Below are 20,718 nucleotides of genomic sequence, written 5' to 3' on the forward strand. Positions count from 1 at the left end.
TCCATAACAAGGGAAAACCCTGGAGCTTTGTGTCTCCCATCCAGATGCTGTAAGGAGATACAAGCTCATACTTTAGCCTTTCTCACAATAGGAATATCAATGAGGACTTGTCTCCTCTTTACCTGGCTGTTTATTTTCACAAAACTTGTTAAGAGAGCATAAAGTTGCTGAGATCTCCACCCTCCTGATGAATTTGATTGAAATCTGCCAAATGTTGAAAGATGTTGTCAGGGACTTTCTTTCACACATATGTGAAGCAAGACCCCGTGAGCATTGCTCTCTTGAGAAGCCAGGCTGCAAGTGCAGCAGAAGGGAAGCACTATTCCAAGGGGAATGTGGTTACACTGGCAGTCTGAGAGAGGTTCACCAGCCACCCAGCAACCTGTATTCATTCATGGAATTTTAGGAGTAACCTGTACCCCACTAGCTTTGAGTGACCTGCATTGTTTTCCAACAAAGTGGCAGCACATTTTGATTTTTCATTTCAAATCCCAACATGGAGCAAAGGACAGAGTTGCACACAAAGAGTTGCACACAAAATGAAACATCCTGCGCACTATTTATGTTTTTCCTTCAAAAGGAATAGGAGGTTCAGCCCTATCTGCCAGGAAAACTAAGCACAGATGAAATTTAAAGAGGATGTAGCAAACACTTCTGCAACATCCTCCAAGCTAGGAGCTTGCCCAGGATGGAGGGGTCTGAACCACAGCTGGGCAGGACACCACCTGACAGGTCAGTGACAATCCTCAAGCAGAGCATCATGCCTGCATATGAAAGCAAAATTCTGAGAAAACTTCTGGCATTTTTTTTTCAAGTCGTGTTATAGAATTGATGGAGATGTGCTTGTTCTAGACAATTGTAATGTTTTTGGTTTTCCCTATCTAATGTAAATGCTGCTTGGCTGTTCAGACCACAGCTCCTGGCACTGAGGAAGAGACTTTAGGAGCCCACCCACTGAGAATGCTTTTCCTCTGCTACCTGCCAAGGTCTGACTATATGGGGACTGGGGGCACAGAGTAGCAAGTCTTTTAACTGATCACCAGTCTGCTTTTCCCTAAATGTGTGGATGTATTTGATGGGCTGTTTTGAGATCCTAACCATCAATACATTTGTATTTGTAGAGGAAAGCCACCAGGTTTGAAGACAGTAGATTTGGTTTGGGACTTCGACCATGAGATCCTTTATAAGACCCAGACTTTCCAGCTCCCAGGTGATGAAAAACAGTGGCTGATCTCAAATGCTGCTCTACCTCAACAAATTCCCAAGTCATTTGAAGGACAGTGCTAAGGAGCTGAAGGGCAGATGAATCATCAGCATTATCATTACTTGTATACCAAGCTTCAACCAATCTGTTGAATCAATGCCCTTCAGCAGCACCTCTCTCCCTTTTGCCTTTTCCGATCTCCTCAGTTTTCCATCCAGATGAAGGAAGAAGGGTGCAAATTCCAGGCTTGATGGTAGAAGGGCTGGTGCATAGCGGATGCACATAGGAAGCAAAGGGGAACCTAATCTTCCTACATACCTGCCCTTATCAGTGAAGACAGGCCAGCACTTCTTGAGGGCATTTCAAAAGAGAAGCTTCAGAGAGGTGCTCTGAACTATTCCCTGAAGGATCCTCTTTCTCTCTGCCAGGTAGCCTGAGGCTTGCCTTTGTGGAAACCTCTTTAGATCCAGTTTCTTGGGGCTGATACTGAGGTTTGCTGTCAAGCCAAGAAAATCTTCCTTCATCTGCTTCTACTCAAGCAGCCCAAGCCTGCCCCAAAGGCAATGAATAGCAGCATCCTCTGTTGTAAGGCCTAAAACCTGGATCAGCACCAATCACTTAAAGTCATAAAGAAGGATCATCCTACTTGATGAAGCAGGCCTACAGCCCAAGGATGTTGTGAAATCTCCATCCTTGGAGACATGCAGAATGTGCCTGAGCAAGGCCCTGCAAAACCTGATCTCCCTGTGAAGCTCTGAGCAGGAGTTTGGACAAGAGACCTCCAGAGCTTCCAGGTATTCCACAGTGCAGGCTTAAGCAAGAAGCTCTAAGGAAGCAGAGCACCATATGGTACAGCCTCCTCCCCATGGAGAGAGGCCTAGAACAGCACAGGACAGATACTGGTGGTATATAACACACCTAAGGAAGGTGTCAATCAGCTACTGCAGAGATGTGTGCAATGTGAAACCTGCCCAAAGCAGAGCCCTTAACCAAACAGCCCACTGCCCTCAGCACTTTCTGCAGCCTCTGTGGCTGCTGTTGAAATGAAGGCTGCTATCACAGCTAACTACTGGTTCACAAGCTGTCATGTGGCCAGCAGTGAGTCTGGGGACTTAAAACAGGCAAGAATATGCAAGACCTGAAAAGAAAATGGTCCTCATGGGGCTGCCACTCTCCAACGGTTAACTCTGAAAATTATTAATTTCAGGAATCCCGGGTTTACAAGCGCCAGGCTTCATGGTTATTTTCAGTCACTGCCAAAATAAAACTCAGTTTCCACATGCATACATTTTCCTCATACTCTCCCCCCTACTGGCCTCATCAACATTTTTTATCAGGAAACTCATTATTTATACTCTTCTGGCAAGGACATTATATTTCATCAGTGTTGCCAGCAATGCCAATTTCCCTCCTTACAGTTCTATCCTAAACTGCTTTCATTTATCTCACCTTGTATTTCTCAGTAAACCAATAAAGCACAAATTCTAAGCCTTCCAGTTTCCCTCTTTTCCCTCCCACAATAGTCATTGATGTCTAACCACAGACGTCTGTGCTTCTTTTCAATAACTGCATGCAGTTGCCTATAAAATATGCACATGATAGCGCAGGGAAATTCCACACACGTTTTCTCCATCTGAAGATATACTGGTTCATACGTTACATTTATATTGGGTCTGGATCATGTCCTGCCATCATTCTGCAGGGAGAAATCCCAAGGCAGTCAACAGAGGCTTTTCAAGCAGATAAATGACAGAACTTGGCCCTACAAGCGGAATATTGTATGATATATTTCCTTTTCTGTTTGCCAAATTGATGTTAAGAAGGGGTTATGCACTTAGACAGTCATCATAAGTTTCAGAAATAATCAGCAGACATTTTTACTGAAACCCCAGAAAACAGAGCAATTAATCAGAATATCACTGCTTTTTCTATGAAGTTGCAGTTGCTTTTATTTTACTGGCATTGCATCACATAGCAGTTTTTCCACCATGGGAGCTTTGAGGTCACTATTAATTTATGGGGGAAAACCTTTTTTACTCTGGGTTTTCTGAAAATACACAAACAAGCACCACTCAGACATGACATAACTGAAGCACAGATCCAAGCCCCTCTCAGGTTGCAGTGTCCCCTGTGGTCCCCACCAGATGTGGTGCACCCATGGAGAATGATCAGGGACGATGCAAGCACATTGGACAAGCTGTTCCGTGGGGGCAGGTGGGCTGAAACAAAAGGCAGATAAGATTGACACTTTGATGTATGCATGCTCTGTGCAGGAGCAAAGTCAAATTAACAGCCTGAGCTCCCCAACAGCAACGGCATTGAAGGGGAATATTAATGCAGTTACCACATCTGCATCTCATTTTCCTTCAGTGTTTCCTAGTCATACTGAGCTCACCCACTGGAGAGTGACATAACAGCATGAGCTGATGGGAAAGTGTCTTGAGATGTATTATGAGGAAAAAATATGCAGAATACACAAATACAGCAGGGACAGAGGGAGGTGAGCTGACCAAACCCTGCATTTTCCATTTATGAAAGATGAGCGGAGGCATTTTTAGGACATCTCCTGTCTCACACACGCCTGAAACAGCAGCATTGCCAGGCCCACTCCTCAGCCATGCTCCTCTGTTACAGTCCAGCATTGTTTCCATGGGCTTGCTGTGGCACAGGCATACACACATACACCTCCTGCCGAGGTGTTAAAGCACTAAAGGACACCATTAGCCCCTGTGGAGGATCCCAAAGTGGGCACTGCTCACAGGTCTGCACAGCACCCAGCGAGCGAGCGTCCCTGCATGGTCCCAGCACAGCACTTCTTCCAGCTCCTTTGGGCACCTCCTGGAACACATCCACACAGACAAGTTCTGTGCCTTCAGGTAGGATTGAAATGGAGAGGATTGAAGCCACCTTATTCTCAATGACTGGAGTTCAGTGCTCCTTAGATTCATGGTGATAGGTGAATTGCCTTTACTTGCTTGAGGGCATCCATGCTATCAGGCCCTAAGTCTGTGTGTGTCAAAAGTTCACAAGTGGTGACCCAATTACCTGTCTGTAGCAGTGGGGCTGTGGTATCTGGCAGGCAGATCATGCAATACCTTAGCACTTAGGTCAAGGCACTAAGCCTTCTTGAATTGCATGAGATGTATCTGGTTTCCTAGAGAAGTCACGGACAAAAAATTAACTGCAGCACTGGAGGTAATCTGGGGAGTTTTAAAGATTTCTGTTGGATTTTATCACACTCAACATTGTGTCTGCTTGAGTTGCAATTAACAGCAAAGCTGCCCCTGAGTTCGACAGGGCAGGTCCATGGAAATGTGAAAAAAGCATCAAGTCTTATTTCCTAGCCTACTTCCCTCCCACTTAGAAGCACATCAAAAGAAATGCTGCTGGATCTGAGGAAATGACAAGCTTGTGGTCCCAGTGCAAGTGAGAGGGGTATTGTCTTTTCTGTCCCCAGGGGAGCACCATAACAGCCCATCAGAGCTACCTGTCCACGATGGGAATGAGCCCCAACAGGAACCCCAAATCCTACTCCACGTCAGCAATTCCCCTGAGCTGTGGGATATCTCACAGTCAGATCTAATCCGTGCTTGAGCATGCTGGCATGGCTCCACCTACATCGGGAAGCAATGTTGCTTTCAGAAGGTGACACTTCACACCATCCTCCACGACTGGCGTCCTTCATCTGGCAGCTCTGGCTCCCCCCAGAAAAGTAGACCACCAAGGACTTCTCCAAGAGCAGATACACCCAGTGCTGATTTGCAGCCTGCCTGTGTCACCAGCCTGCAAGTGCCACTGGTACATTTGTTCAAATTGTGGCTGCAGACCTGACTGCCCCCAGCATTTTGCCCTCAAGAAGCAGGGTGCAGCTCTCATAGGTGGTTGGGGGCCACACTCAGAAGTGGTGCCTGGGGCTGCGTCTGAATGTGAGGTCAGGTACAGTGTCCACCGCAGCAGGAGTCAAAAAAGATGCCAGTCTAAAACTCAGTCTAAAATTTCCTTGTTGGTAGTTAAACAAAATTGGTAGCTCTGCAGCATGCTTTTTTTTCCTTTCATGCTTTTCTAGCTCAGTAGAGGGAGAGAGAGGTGCCACACAAAGATTATGAGTGACAGGTTGATACAATGACTAAACATCTTTGGCTTATTTTCATTGTTAGACCAATTAAGCATAGCTAGCACATAATAAATCTGAGCTGCAATTAAAGGTCTGCAGCATTTTTACTAGATGGAAGTTCAAATTCCCAAACCTAATTCCTGTTTTAGACTTTGGTATCATTTTAGCAGTGTGACATTTTATTCTTCCCTTTTTCATCACAGATGACAGGAGCTGCACTGGAGGCAGTGATCAGATGGCTTTCCTGCCACATGACAGCATGAACCTCAATAGCAGCAGCAGCAGCAGCTCTGTCACTTAAGGGGTCTGTAGGTTTTGATCCTGGTGGCTCCAAACACAGACTTTATCCTAACCCTGAAGGCTGGTCTAAGCTTTGTCTGGAGCTCAGAAAGTTGGTCTGTCAAATGGCAAAGTACCCCTGGTGATTTCTTCAAAGATGCAAGGGTAGCTCTTTATAAGTTTTAAATCCTGATGCAAGGGAAATTAGACATTGTTTTCCTTCAGGGTCCCTGATTCACAACTATTAGCATTCAAAAATAAAATAAAGTTATGGCCAGCTGTAAAAATACTAGCTAAAGAAGTTGCAGATGTTCCTAGGGGAGCTACTGAAATATTTTGGCACCTTTGCTCTGTCATTAAAAACAAAATGCGATCGTTGGTTAGGGCTTCAGTGAGAATTCAAGTGGGCAGAGAAAAACAGGAAAGCATTTCACAGTGCTCACAGTGAATGTGGGTTCAGCCCTGCAAAACCTTCACAAAAGCACTGGCAGGACTCCAGCTCCCAAACCCCACACTTTGCCCTGCCTGTGGCATTTAGGTCCTGGAGCATCAGCAGGTGGCTGCAGAGAAGTCAGGATTGCAGCTTTGCTGCACGGACAGTCCCGAGTGTGGGCTAGAGACAGCTTAAAACAGGGCTTGGCACAGGATAAGGGATCACAGCAGGCAGGTAAAATGGTCTGACAAATACACTGCTGTGGGTAAACTACTTCTAACAGCTAAACTTCTTCAGCCTAGCTCAACTATCTCCACAAGGCACTACCCCACTTCAAGTTAGCTCCAATATTGACAATGGGGATATAGCCTGAAACTCAAAGGAGACCAAATACTTTATAAAAATACAAACAGGGGCCCCCTCAGGCACCCTTGAAATGTTTACTCCTAAGAGCACAGCCTAGGCCATTGTGTATTTCGAAGAAAAGTGTAAATTGCTCTGCCTTAGGCCAGCCAGGAGGAAGCTTCATTCCAAGAGTGTATAGTTCCCGCCTCCAAATTCCTACATCTTTCTCTTCATGACTCTTTCTGGCTCATCTCTGGTTTTCCTCTTCTTTCCAGAGGCTGTGGGGAAACTCTAAGGATTGCAGGATTCTGCCCTAATTCCCCCTGGGGGAAAGAAACAAGATACATAGCCAAGCTGGTGAGGAAGATGCAATCAAAGCAAGTGGTATGGCCCAGAGATAAGGTGAGTCAATCAGTCACTGTGTGACATGGTAGCACTGGGAAAAAAATGGGACTTACCCATTCATAAAAGCCTGCCTTGGAAAAGGAGGCAAAGCCAAGAAGCAGCAACTGGTCCAGTGCACACTATCACCTTACTGGGAAAGGGGGAGCTCAGGCAATGCTTTGTGAAGAAGGTCCAGGTAGCAATATACACATGAACTGTGACCACAGAAATATCTGTAGGAGCTGTCTTGTGCTACCACTCACTGGTATTCTGCAAGTTAACAGCTGGGCTGACATTAATTAGAAACATTTTTCCCCCTTTCTAATCTCTAATCGGTCACCTAATCCATGCCAACTGAATTGCAGGGTTTTTCAGAAAAACAGATTGTCAAAAGCTCTTTCGTCTGCTGGAGAAGTTTGAATAATTGGACATTTCTATTGGAAAATTAATCTCTGATCTAATAGACAGCACATAGCTGAGATTTTCCTCAGTGTTCATTTCTGCCCAGACAACTGAGCACCATGCTGTATTCTCCACAAACAAAATGTCCATCCAAGAAAAAGAGGTTACTGCACTCAGTACAGTACTCAGAATCTTGATATGCCACCAACTATGCATGACAAATGCTGGAGAGGAGCAAAGCCTACAGGAGGAAAAGAGTGTGCATGCTCTGGAGAGGCAGAAGGGTCCCAGCCCACAATATTTAAGCCCAGTTCCAAATTTTCTCAGCGTTTCTGCCTTTTTGGATGGGAGCTTGTGTCTGTGTGCATTTCTGTGAAGGAGACAAGGAGGAAGGGAGGGAGCCTTTTCTTTGTTCCCAAACAACATTTCAGCCTGTCACAGGCTCACACACCAACATCTAACAAGCAAAGACAAACAACATCACAGCTCCACAATGCTTAGGCTTGATTGAATGACGACAATTCCACGTTAAAATGAAAAAGAACATCAGAGCTTTCCACAGCTGCATCAACATTATCTATTAAAAAAAGCATGACACTACATGAAGCTTTGGCTGTGCAAGCCAAGAACCTAAATCAGCCATGGTTTGGAACGAGGCCACTGCTGAATTCTCGTGTAAAGCGATGCTGCCATATTGCTTACTTTCCACTGAGGTTTTCCACAAATTAACAGCTGTAGCAGACTCCCAGAAAACAGCAACTCTTTCCAAGTCTTTCTTCTCTGAAAATGTTGTTTCTTCACTTTATTCTTCCCCATATGGAAGGGGAGAGGAGGGTAAAAAAAAACTCAACAGCCCTATGAAACAAACCCAAAAAAACTCCAGACAGACTGTGAGAAAAATTAATCACAAAGATTGCCTGGAAAGAGAGCGGTTATCTGTAAAATTAAACCAGTGGTGGGCCCAATTTTTCTTTTTATTATACCAGCATGGTGGGATTGAGAATCAAACCCAGGAAAAATATTTCTGGAGCAGCCCTTCTGATTTATGACCATCTCAGCCACTCTGACAAGATCAGAAAACTGCTGGATTCTTTCCAGTTGAGCACCACCAAAGGCCAAATCATTCCTATTTAGGGAAAAACAAAACTTCCCTCTGGTTCAGCAAGAATAGTGTTTGGCACTAAGCACAGAGAAAACTGCCTCATTTCAGCTGGCTTGCTGAAGTGCAGCTGAGATGAAAAGGTGATACCGGGCTGGTGTGGGTGGCTTCAGATCATACTCTTTCCTCCTGATTGCATCTTGGACATCACTAGGTCCCACACAGGGTGATGCAGAGGGATTCATTATAAATGACAAAAAAAACTCTTAAAGCAAAAGTTATTTGATTTCTAGCATGCACAGATGGCTGTTGACTCACTTGTGAGAGGAGGGATGGAACTAACAGTCTGGCAGAAGCATTGGGCCTTGCAGCATTAGAAAATATGGATTCACAGAGCTGGTCAACTTCTGAAGATCTGTGAGCTATGGTGTAGTAAAAGGCAATCCTAGACAAGGGGCTTTCCAGCTGGTGGAGTCCTGGCTTTTGCCTCCTTGTGCCTACCAGCATGATGCAAAGATGTGGGTGTCCATGGGTTCTTGGGTGCACCCACTGACAGCAGCACAGGATGCTTTGCATGAACACTAATATGAGGTCATCCAGGGCACCTGGCACTGTGCCCTTCAGAACCTCCTGACCCCAGGGTCACCTCTGTGCAGCTATGCTACAGACAGACACCTCAAAACCTCTGCCAAAGGCAAGTCCTTTTTGGGGATGGCTGGGAGGTTGATAGCGCTGTGAGCTATCATGGAGAGAAGCTTAGAACCTTGGAAAACCAATTCAGATGAACCAGGATCACTGGTTGATGCTGTTACTGACTCCTAGGTGGTTTACCCTGTGTAGAGGCAGTAGCAGCCCCAAGGCCAAGGGCCATGACGGGGCTGTGCTGGCTCCTCTTCCGCATGTGCTGCTGGCACGCTCTGCAGGTCGCAGAGCCACTCATCACAGGCAGGAAACAGCTACTGCAAAGCCAAACTTCCTAATTTCAGCCAGAGCAGGATGTGATGGCTTGGGGTCAAATGGCAAACTGCACCACGTGGCAACTCTCCCAAGTGCACAGCTATCTGGGAGGGAACTCATCTTGCTGCCAGTCCCCTGCCCTGAGAAGTCTTTCTTGTCCCTGTTTTGCTCAGTTTGGCATCTGAAGGCTTGCATATTATACTGCTGATGCAGACCAAGTACAAAAGGAGCTATCAACAGCCGGTTCTCTATTCAGGGAAATCTCTCTTCAGATAGATTTTTTCCAAAGTATGAAATTAATCAGCCCGCTGGAGCACAGGATGCTGCTTCAGCTTCAAGTTCAAAAGTCCAGGCAGTCCAGGTCGCTACTGATACAATTCCTCAGATTTTCATGTCCATCTCACACCTCTGTGATACCACTGTATTAGCCAGGTCTCATGTGATCAGGGCTCACTTCACAAAACAAGCTCAAAAAATAAATATACCTATCTTATCTTTCAAGTATAGCCACTGCCTATGAGTTCCCAGAAACACTCCAAAACTGAAAACTGACACAAACCTACAAGTAATGCTGGAGAAAAAAAGACCTGATAATTTCTCCTGACCCAAATTTTAAAAAAACATTAAAATATCCATTTACTAGTGAAGGGTTCTGTCCTCAGTGCACTCCCAAGCCTCAGAGATGTTCTGTCATACTGTTCACTAATTGTTTTCAGTGTTTGATGTGAGTATTTTTGGCAGTCAGTTTGTCATGAATTGACACTTATTTTGTCAACCTATCTTCAGCAAAACTGCACACCCTCCCTCCTCGTAGACCTGTCAGAAACATAAAGATTACTCATTGCATATTTCTAAGAAGCTCCTGAAGCCAGCACTTGGAGTTTGCATAACAACCATTGTCGACAATCCACCTACAGCAGCTTAAAAATACAGATTTGAATGGGTGAGGAGAGGCTGGGAGTTCTCAGAAGGACAAGTCAGATTCAGGATTTTATTAATAGAACTGGAGGTGTTCTCATGAAGGCAAAAAAAAAACCCAAAACCCACTCTCTTGTTATCTTAGCTGTCATCAGCAGTCACCTTTTCAAAAACAGGCAGGCGAGATGCAGAGTATTCCTGTAGATGAGCAAACAGAAAGCGGCTGCAGAAAAACATTGAGAGCAAGATGGAGAACAGCAAGCACCACAGATCCTCTCCCAGGTCCTCCTTGGGAAGTGCTGGGTGTCCACTGGCCTTGAAGAAGGGACTTCATTTTTTTTTTCAGTCTGGTGCCACACATGGAGGGTTAAATGCCATACAAAGGGAACCCACCAGAAAAACACTCACAGAGCTGTTTGTGGCATGGGCTCCAGCGCTCTCTCCAGCAAAATAAAGCAATTCTATTAATTGGAGTGCACAGCAGGCACTCACCAAAACAGCAGATGAATTGATGCAGATCAGCAGTGGCTGTTGGTGAGGGCAGGGCATTGGACAGGGAGGACATTGGTGGCTGGCTGTGTTTCTGCCACGCTGCCACAGCAGCACCCTGGCCAGCCCTGCCTCCAGAGCTCAGCAAGGGGCAGTGCGGAAACTTGGCCACCTCCTAAGCCGGGGCTTGCTCCTGGAGGATGACAGGCTATGGCACAGCAGAGAAGGTGCTGCCCTGCCTGAAGGGTTTCCCATGCACTGGGAAAGTGCCACCTTCTCTCAGGTCTTAGAGGAAAGGAGGGACATTGGGGGTGGCCACAAGAGTGAGAGGCATGGGCAGGAGAGCCCAGGGAACAACAGCGGCATCAGAGGCATCATCCAGCTGAGTTAAAAACCTCCGCTCCAAAAAAAGTCAACACTCACAGTCTTTTCCAAGCCAAATCTCCAGCCTGTTAGGTTCACCATTAACAATAATCCCTGCAACTTTCTCAGCCTTGCTGTTTACACAAGCTAGAGCTTTCATACATAAAACTCTTAAATGAAAACATTAAAGAGCAGCTGGTGCCTCTTGGAAAACTCATAAAAAGTCTGTTTCCAAACAGTGTCGCTTCTATACCATAAATTTCTATATTTCTCACTCCCCTCATTCCTTATTTCTAAAGACATTTGCATGAAAACAGGAACTTTGTTTATTAAAGAGTTCATCTGCTCCTGCTGTTAACTTTCCACCTGAAGCCAGAATCCCCTGGGTATGACATCATTAGCACAGCTCTGGAAATGATCATGAAGTCACAAACAGAGGGTTAGGGCTCCACTCAGAGAATAAACAGTGAGAAGACAGAACCTCTGTCACTGCCAAACCCCAGATCCTTATCCAGTTTTTCCTGGAGCAACATCCCATTGACTTCAGTGGGATATTGGCCAAAATAAGGCTGTCAGCAATTCCTGTTTCAACCATTCCTCCCTTCCTGTTCCTGCCTCCAGGGCATTAGGGATTTGCCCTGTGCAGCAGGTCTAGGTCAGGAGAAGCCCTGCCCTGGCATGATGCTGGTCCTCCCAGTACCACATCCTCCCATTGCTCCCTGCAGGCAGGGGCAGTCCGAGGGGGGCACCACCTCATCCCTATATCAGTTTCTGCAAGCATTCCCCTTTCCAGCTGTGCACCATGACACGTCCTGCTTGCATGAAGCCCATCTTGTGGGGACCTCATGCAGTGCAGGAGAGCAGCTGCTGGGATGCTGGAGACCAGAAGGGATCCCTGCTCCAGCTGCACATGGGGCTGGCTGTGGGGGAGAGGGGCTGCCCCATGCACAGCCACGGACAGGAACAGCTGTCTAACAGTGCTGGAGTCTGGGGATGACTAAGGGCAACTGCAGATCAAGAATGAATACCTTTACAGGGAGACCTATAGGAGGGAGAGACATGGTTTGTGTGCAGAGGCAGAAAAAAGAAACAGAGGAGCTAATATGTCTCCTTGTGTGAGGATGGGAAGACAAAGTCTTCCAAAGGATGTCTTTTATTAGAACAGATCCAGCAATACCAATCAAATCTACATTTTCACCTCCTGCTCCATGAAAAGCACAAGAAAATGACTGTGAGCTTAGAGAGCTTCATTAAATCTCTTTTCACATACAAAATCTCTGACACAGTTGAAGCCCTTCCCTCCCATCACCAGGCAAGCACAGCTAGTATGTAATTGCTCAGGCCAAACAGTTTTTAATCTGACACCTATGCATGCAAGGGGCGTATTTGTCATGTGATAGCTCTCTGCATGAAGTGTGATGTGCCTGTGATGGGTCTCTGCATGAATGCCACAGTGCTGGGTTGCTGCAGCAGCAAATAGAATCTGGCTGTACACAAACTGCACTCTCCATCCAGCAGCCTGAGGTGAGCTTGTCTCCCTGCCTCCCCACCCTGGGCCAAGTCAGCAGCTAGTCTGGCTGCTCAATACCGCTGTTAGGGAACGGACACCTGAGCACAGAGGACTGAAAATCTACATACCTGTGAGAATGGGATGTGGCTGACTGGGACAGAGACAGTCTGGTTTGAAACAAGGTTATTAATATTGCATGGGGAAGGTGGAGGCAGAATATCAGATTGATCAGATACAGCTCTTAAAGGATTTCTTCAGTTTATCCTTGAACTCTAAGCTTTAAAACTTTTGCATACATATTGCTACATCTTTATCCAATGCTGGTGCTGGGATCCTGAACAGTGTTTCAGAGATATTGACTATTTGTTGAATATCAGCAGGTAATATTTAGTACAGCAGAGGGGAAAGGAAAAAATATATATACATATTTACTCCTGCAAATAAAGCCTAAGTTTTTCCCTCAGTGAAATCACTGTGATTTGATTGATCACCACAAAACTGCTGCATGGTGGCGGTGCTCTGTTTTCATGACCTGATTTGGGCTTGGCTGCTGGGAGACGCTGTCTGGAAAAGAGTGAGCCAGCGAGTGCTGCAGATGCATGGCACAGCACGACCACCACGTGCCTCCCCTCCCTCGGCTCTGCCACCAGGTCCCCCTGCTCCCAGCTCCCTCCAGAACAGCCCACAGGCACCACAGCCTCCCATTTCCTTCAGTTTGGGCCATTGTTACAGCAAGTCCAAGTGTTTTCCTTGGCATGGGCCAGTAGTCCCATAGCACTGTACTTCCTCCACACAGAATAAGTGTTATTTAACAGCTTTGATTATTTTGGAGAGTTGTTCAGCCTCTTTTTTTGAAAAAAAAGGAGAATACATTGAAACTGATTGTATTGGCTGCTTGTGCCTATTTTTTCTGGATGGTCCTCACTCTCTTTGTATAAAATGTGGGATGCAGATCCAGGCAACTTTTCAAGAAGGCACACTGCCACTGTCATGTGTGCCTTGTTTAAAGGAGTTGTCACCTCTGTCAAGATAAGCATGCAAAAAAGGGAAACGCAGGCACACTGGGAAGAGGTGTCCAGTCTCTGCTCCTGGTCACCCCAGTACGCACCCAACTGAGTCAACAGGAATTTGGTCCAAAGCAAGTAACAACAGGAAGAGCTGATAAAGCTCCTCTGGGTGCTGTTATTTATCCCCTTAGCACACCTCCTGATAGCATAACTCTAACCTGTCAAAGAAGGGTTGCCCTCATTTCTTGATGTGGATACAGGCAGACAAAGAGTAAATATTTCAGTGCAACTGAAAGTGTGTCTGACTCATCATATCATCATCATCATTTTTCTGGAAGCCACTGGCTGCATTCTCTTCCCCCAGCCCTTCCCTTAGGACAGTTTACTCCAGGACTTCTGCATTTTCTCAGAAACTCCCCAATGTTCTCTTTGAGAGTCAGCATTGTTAATTTTAAAGAGCAATCAGGAGACGAGCCCTCCCTTGCTCTGCCTTCCAACCCTTGTTTTACCATTTCCTTACTTTCAAGTCCCAGTGTAATAAATGTTCAAGGTCTTCCTCCCACCTGCTTCTCCAAGGCAGTTTTAAATTAGCCATGATTTCCTTCTCTCCTCAGCTTCTCATTTTTTCCGAAGTCTGTACTATCAAATCCTAACGCCCTCCTTTCCTCTTTGTTATTTGAGGCAGCCCTGCTTCGTGCTCCTCATTCATGAGGACACTTCCACCCACTCCACTGAGCCAATATTCCCCACCTCTGCTCTGCATAAATGCTTTCATCCCCACATTAGTCTAGCTCTCACTTCCAGCAGCTGCTTTTTATTTCAGAGAGGGGGCTGTGGGTGGTTTTTTGTTGTTGTTGTTGTTGGTTGGTTGTGGTGTTTTGCTTTGTTGGGGTTTTTTTTTTTGCATGTGTGTGTGTCTGTCTGTTTTATGGGTAGCCCTTCACACTCTGCAGGACTGCAGAGTCTTTCTGAAGTGAGTACTTTCTTGGGAGGAGGGCAGATCACGGCAACAGAAGTGAAGGTTGCTTGCTGGAAAGATCATTTGTTCTCTTGAGTATGAAAAAACCCCCTATTGCTGCTAACTTCAAGTGGGCCCACCCTCTGCTCCAGGCATCTTTACAGCCATGAAAATTACAATGTCACTGGTATTAGCAGCATGAAATGGCAGCAGCTCACTCCACTACAACTCCGGGCTCCTGCAGGGATAACAACTGAAACTTCAAATTTAATTGAGAAGTTGCCCCTCCAGCCAATGCCTCCAGCAATCTTCCCCAGAGGAAAGTGGGGCCACAGGGCTTGAGTGGAGAGATAGTGAACCTCCAGGCTGCTGGAGTCCATGGGGGAGTTAGTCCCAGCATTATTTTTTTTACAATGAGGATGGTGAAACATTGCAATGTATTGCCCAGAGAAGTTGGGGATGCCCCATCCCTGGAGACATTCAAGGTCAGGTTGGACAGGACTCTGGGCAACCTGATCTAATTGAAGATACCCCTGCTTACTGCAGAGGGTTGAACTAGATGACCTTTGAATGTCCTTTCCAACCCAAACTATTCCATGATTCTCTGAAATCTGGCAAGCATCCCCATGGGCAGAGCAGGCTATGGCCCCAATGCACAAGGAGAGAGACCCACGGAGAGCTGGCACAGGCCAAACAAACTCCTGTAAGCTGAGTGGGAGGGCTGGTCAGCCAGGCCATGGGCACACCCCACCACAGCTCTGCTGGCGTGACATGGCCAAAGCTACCTCCAGAAAGCAGCCTGGGCTGGAACTGGGCTGGGGTGGGTGCTGGGCTCACCCATGGCTTTTCTCCTCCTGGCCTGGAGGTGGTCTCATCAGTTTGACAATGTCATCTCACCCCAGCCTTTTGACTTCCCTTCCCTGAACTGCTCTGCACCACCACCACAGAGGCTCACAGATGCGTCTCACCTCCTGCTCCCTCTCACTTCTCTGGGCTTTCATTCTCCAGACTCTTCTCAAGTTCTCACTTTATTTCTTCTGTTCCCACACAAGGATCCAGAAGCCATAAATGGATCAAGCTGTGGCAAGATCTAAAACTGTCCCATCTTTAAAAAGCCAGAAGTACCCTGCAATCTGTGAGAATTAGCCAGTCCAGCCACAGCAGTGACATATCCAGGCCTGGGATAAAATGGTTAAACTTGCCTGGCTTCTAAAATCCCATAATACTTGTGTGCACAGAGCACACTGCAATTTACTCTAAATTGATACTCCATTTATCTGTCCATAGCTTTGGCATCTTGCTGCCCCTGCACTCCTAAATCGCCCTTCTTAGACTCTCCTTATTTAATTTTCCAGCTCTTCAGGCGAACCCTTCAACTAACAGTCCCTGAATACCTCTGCATCCTCACCTTTGAAAATGCTGCCCCTGTCTCACTTTCCATGCAAACATGTTAAGGCATGGAGCTGAAATGTCATGCCAGAAAAAGCAACCCAGGTTGTTTTGGTACATGCAGTGGTCAGCATGCCCTGCTGGAGAGCCTACCAACATGTAACTAATATCCTGAGTTTTGGAGCCAGGCGAGTCCTATTCATTCTCTTGCCCAAACCACAGAGACAAGAACATCCAGCCTCTCCAGCATCTCACAAATCCTGGGATCGACGTGGACATACAGAGAGGGAAAAGCTGAAAAGCCACCAAGCTGCCCAGCGATGCCAGCATTATGATCTGGGACCTTCTCATGCTTGTAGAAGCAGTCATGGCCCTTACTGGAGTGGGGAGGCTGTGACATTTGACTGAAAGTATTTTATGTAGATGCAGTTGAGACCTCCCTCTTGAACATACAAATGAGTTTGACCCACTTCTGCTGAGATAAAGAAATCAGAGGAAAACCTGGGGAAAATGGAATCTGAACAGAGTAAAAAGAGACATTTACATACAAGGAATAGCTGTAGCACCACACATTTTTTTTTTTCTCCTGCTAGCCTGCCACACCACTTTGAAAAATCCTTCTCCTGCAGGCTTTAGTCCTGTGGTCAGGGGAGCAAAGACATGCAGCACTGCATGTTAAGTATCCCCTGATGCCCCAGTGGTGACAGTACATTTCAAACCTATGGGGTTTGAAAGCCCCTCTCAGACACCAAGGCAACCCTTGCTTTGCCGTTCTTCTTCATGGGCACCAGAATCAGCACAGGAACCCATCTGCCTAGGGATGGCATCTTTGATTTATTGATTTATTTTGAATATGCTGTTCCTCTTGCACATCTAACTCCCCCTTCCAAGGGCACAAGACCTTTGCACTTTTCTGATGACTTCATCCTTTGTACTCCGCTCCCACAAGCTATAGGTCAGGGATCAGATGACGGACTTGACCCAAAGTGGCTGACAAAGGCTTCTCATCTGCTTGGCATGGCATTCAGAGAAATCGATTCACTGAGGTGTCAGTGCTGCATTGCATTCAGCAGCAGTTTCTAGGCATGCCATGAAAGGCACCAGCACATCAGTGGGCTTATTGACCCATTCAGTAGAAACTCCAGTGCTGAGCATTCTTCGCTGTTCCCCATGGTCTGAGGGCAAACCTTCCTCCAACCATGTGTGTTATACTGAGTATAAAGAATAAAAGTTTCAATTTTGAAGAGTGGCCTTCCCAACACTTTTCACAGGCACTCCTGATATTCCTTCTGAATGAGAGGAATGCCATGTCTTCCCAATATCAATGGATATTTAATCCTTTCTGCCGTGCAAGTTAGTGTTCAAGGAGATACTGGTCAGCATGGAGACAGGAGCAGGTACAAATAGAAGAAATGTGCCACTGATATTTTTAATAGACAAAGCACAAGGGAAAAGCATCTTCAGATAAGTCACCTTTCCCTCCAGGTCGTGTCATCTTCAGGCACACAGGTCAGACCTGAACTTTCTTTCTAATCTTGCTCCATCTTGCCACTGAATCAGATTTTATCCCCCCACAAAGTCCATCCACATCATCTTCTCTCATTACCAATACTTCCCTGAGTATCTGTGCTCTCTATTTCCCTTCTCAACTCCTTAGGAACTCATTTAGCACTTTTGCTGGTTTGCCTTATTAATAGTTGTCAATTCCTCTATTCTCTCTCACTTTTTTCCAGGCAGAAGGAGGGAACATGCCTTCCCAGAATTAGCAGCACTGTCCAGGAGTGTCTCATCAGTGGGCAAGTGTTAATGTCCTGCTGGTGTCCTTACCCCTGTGCCCTCAAAGACCACCTACTGGATAATGCAGCACTTTATAAGACCACCTCACAGTGGAAACCAGGTGCCATAACAGTAACATAAATTTTCCCAATTCCAAAAATTTGCAAAGGATTACGCTCCAGTTTGGGGCTTTTTTTTTCATTAGCTGCCTGGTGTAGTAAAATTAAAGACCCACTTATGATAGATGACAGTAGATCAACAGTGTTCAAATGGAAGTCTACAGATGTTTTTGCCAATGGTGTCTGAATAAAACAGGGACTCCAACAAGGCTATAATTTGGCTAAGGATCAACCAAAGATATCAGAACTTCTTGAGTACTTGAATGTTTTAAGGCACATCCATCAATAACTGAAGACAGAGTTAGTTCGTTTCTTGAGATATATTTGAAGTAATTTGCAAAAGCAAGCATGAAAACTGAAAGCACCATGGAAATGTGCTCTGAATGGTTACACTACGCTGACTGTGGAAGGAATTCAGCACAGATGAGGGAATATATATATTATATGTGTATATATATACACACACATACGTAAAATTCAGTTTGGAGCTGGCTGGCTGGTTCCAGCTCAGCTGTGGTGCCCCAAATGCCCCATTCTGCAGCCTACTAAAATGATAGGCTGTCTGTTATGAAAATCACTTTGAACTTTCGTATTTCTGGTCCAGAGTCTCCCTCTAGAATTCTCCTATGTATTAACTGCTTTTGCATATGATAACTGTTTTCAAAGCCGAGTCACACACTCAGCATATCTTCACTTCGTGGTTTCACTATGCAAAGTGTCTATGCTCCTCTCTTCTAGGTACTGTATTTGATGCATCCCCCTGCCTTTTTACCTCATGGGGGGCCCTGTCAGGGCTTGCCTCCCAGCTCCAAGAGCATAACTGAACATGAGCCCACCCAACTAAACTGGCTGCTTGCATGGAGAAATGCCTCCCAGTTTGAGATGGAGCCTTGTCAGGTTACTGGATAAAAAAAGCCCTACATTCATTTCTCTCGCTCACAGGCTCGCTGCTTAGTCAGCTGTTACACCGCCGCATAAAACCTTTGCTAAAAGAGCTGTGGTAGAAAATAGCTGATCAGTAAGTCTGAAGTGTCAGAGCTGTCTGGGTAGGTGGAGGCACTAACAGGAAAGCAGGAAACCCAGTCTGTAAGCTTAGGGCTGGGAGAGAGGAAACCATTTCCATTCAGAACAGAGATTGCAGGGCAACATTGATGGGAGGGCTCAGCCTCGGCCAAAAAGCCATTTTTTTCTCCTCTGTTTTAATAATTCCTGGTTGCTGGAACTCAGCACCCCAGGGAGGAAGTGTGGGCCAGCCTACACTGAATGCTGCTCCTTGCTCCTACCCTTGCAGCCGTGGGGAGGGGAGGCAGAGGATCTATAAACATATTTCACACAAGTGTGTGTGAAATAACCCACATAAATCACCCTGCGAGACTTTTTTAAAATGCCTGCTACCTGTAACACCAGCCACAATTAGCACACCAACTTATTTACATGTCATAAATCTGTGGCTCACAAAGACCTGTTGTACTGACTTTTCACCACAAACCTGTGAGCTTTGGTAAATTCATTAAATCAGACTCACCCCTTTCTTATAAAGGGTTTCAAGCAGCTCACAGCAGCATAAAGGTAAATCACAAAGGGCTGCCTTGTCCTCCCAGACTCCGATCACAGCTCTAGCATTCACCCCTTTGCAATTCCAAATCCTGATTAGATCAGGGAATAGATCCTGCACATGGATCTAAGTGTGGGGAAAACAATGCACCAAAGATCTGGAGTTCGCTAAACCCTTCGGAGCCCCACCGACATCTCCGAGCCTGGCAGCTGTTCCAAGGCAGCTTTCAGTTTTGATCACAAATTATTATCCTGACAGCCCACAGTAAAATTAAAGCAAGCAACACAAGACAAAGAGGCTCGACTTTGGTTTACAAATTTCATGCAGGACCCTTTGGGGGTTCTAGCTTGATTCCAGGAAGAGCAAACCAGCCCCCCAGACGCAGCAGCTGGGCCCAGAGTGCCCCGAGGCAGTGGTGCCGATGGGTCCTCGCACCCTGCAGTATCTGACAGTGGTTCCTGCCCTTGTCAGCACCTCTGGCCAGCCCCACTGGTGGGTTACGCTTTGCTGCGCCCAAGTACACACTGCCATGGATGTCACCACACAAGGTTCATTCGTTCTCCTCCTTACAGACCAGGCCCAGGAAGGAAATACATCTCTTACAAGCAGTGGGAACCAGAATCTCTCATACCAGGTGTGTGTTGTGTGAGGGAAATCAAAAGCAAGTTATGTTTGAACCTGCAGTGACCACACAGCTTGACCAAGCCATAAAAAGGGAGCTGTGTCAGTACAGAGACACCCAGAAGTGTCCATTTGCTCCTGTGTGAGCAGACATGTGCTTGCAGCGTGGTCTGAGCACTGCCTGGCACACTGAACCCTCACTGCAAATTAGGGATGAGGGATTATTTTTCAGTTTCCCAACTGCAAACCAAGGATTTACCCATCTGTCCCACAGAGGTCTTGTGAGGATAAACTGAGTTATTTGAACATTTTGAAGGCTGGAAGTGCTAAGAGCCAGACGGGAGGGAGTGGTCCAGAGAAGCAAGGAAGCAGAGCGTACATTCAGTGGAGGAGGTGTTCCAGCTAACGCACAGAGAGCTCCCTCGCTCCCTGAAAAGCCACTCCAGACAATGCCTGACAAAGTGCACATATTGCAGAGCCTCATGTATTCCTTTTCCCTAGAAAAGCATAGAGCAGCAGTAGTTTCAGCTCTGCCTGGGCTCTGACCACTCGGAGCACCACACCACCTCCAATGCGTGCCCATTAGCAGAATTTAGGTCCCACTTTGCTCATTCCTTTTCCTGCTCCATTCTTGGTGTCTTCCAAGGGCAGATATTTCCACATCTCTCGTCCCCAAAATAAGGCAAAATTGTTCCTTGTCCTTCATGGGACTTACTGTACATCACAATTTATCATCTTTAGTCAATGGGGCACCCAACCCAACTGGCACCATCATACCAGCAGGCAAAACCCCCTA

This window comes from Molothrus aeneus, chromosome 3 (assembly GCF_037042795.1).
Source record: "Molothrus aeneus isolate 106 chromosome 3, BPBGC_Maene_1.0, whole genome shotgun sequence".
NCBI classification, from domain to species: Eukaryota; Metazoa; Chordata; class Aves; order Passeriformes; family Icteridae; genus Molothrus; species Molothrus aeneus.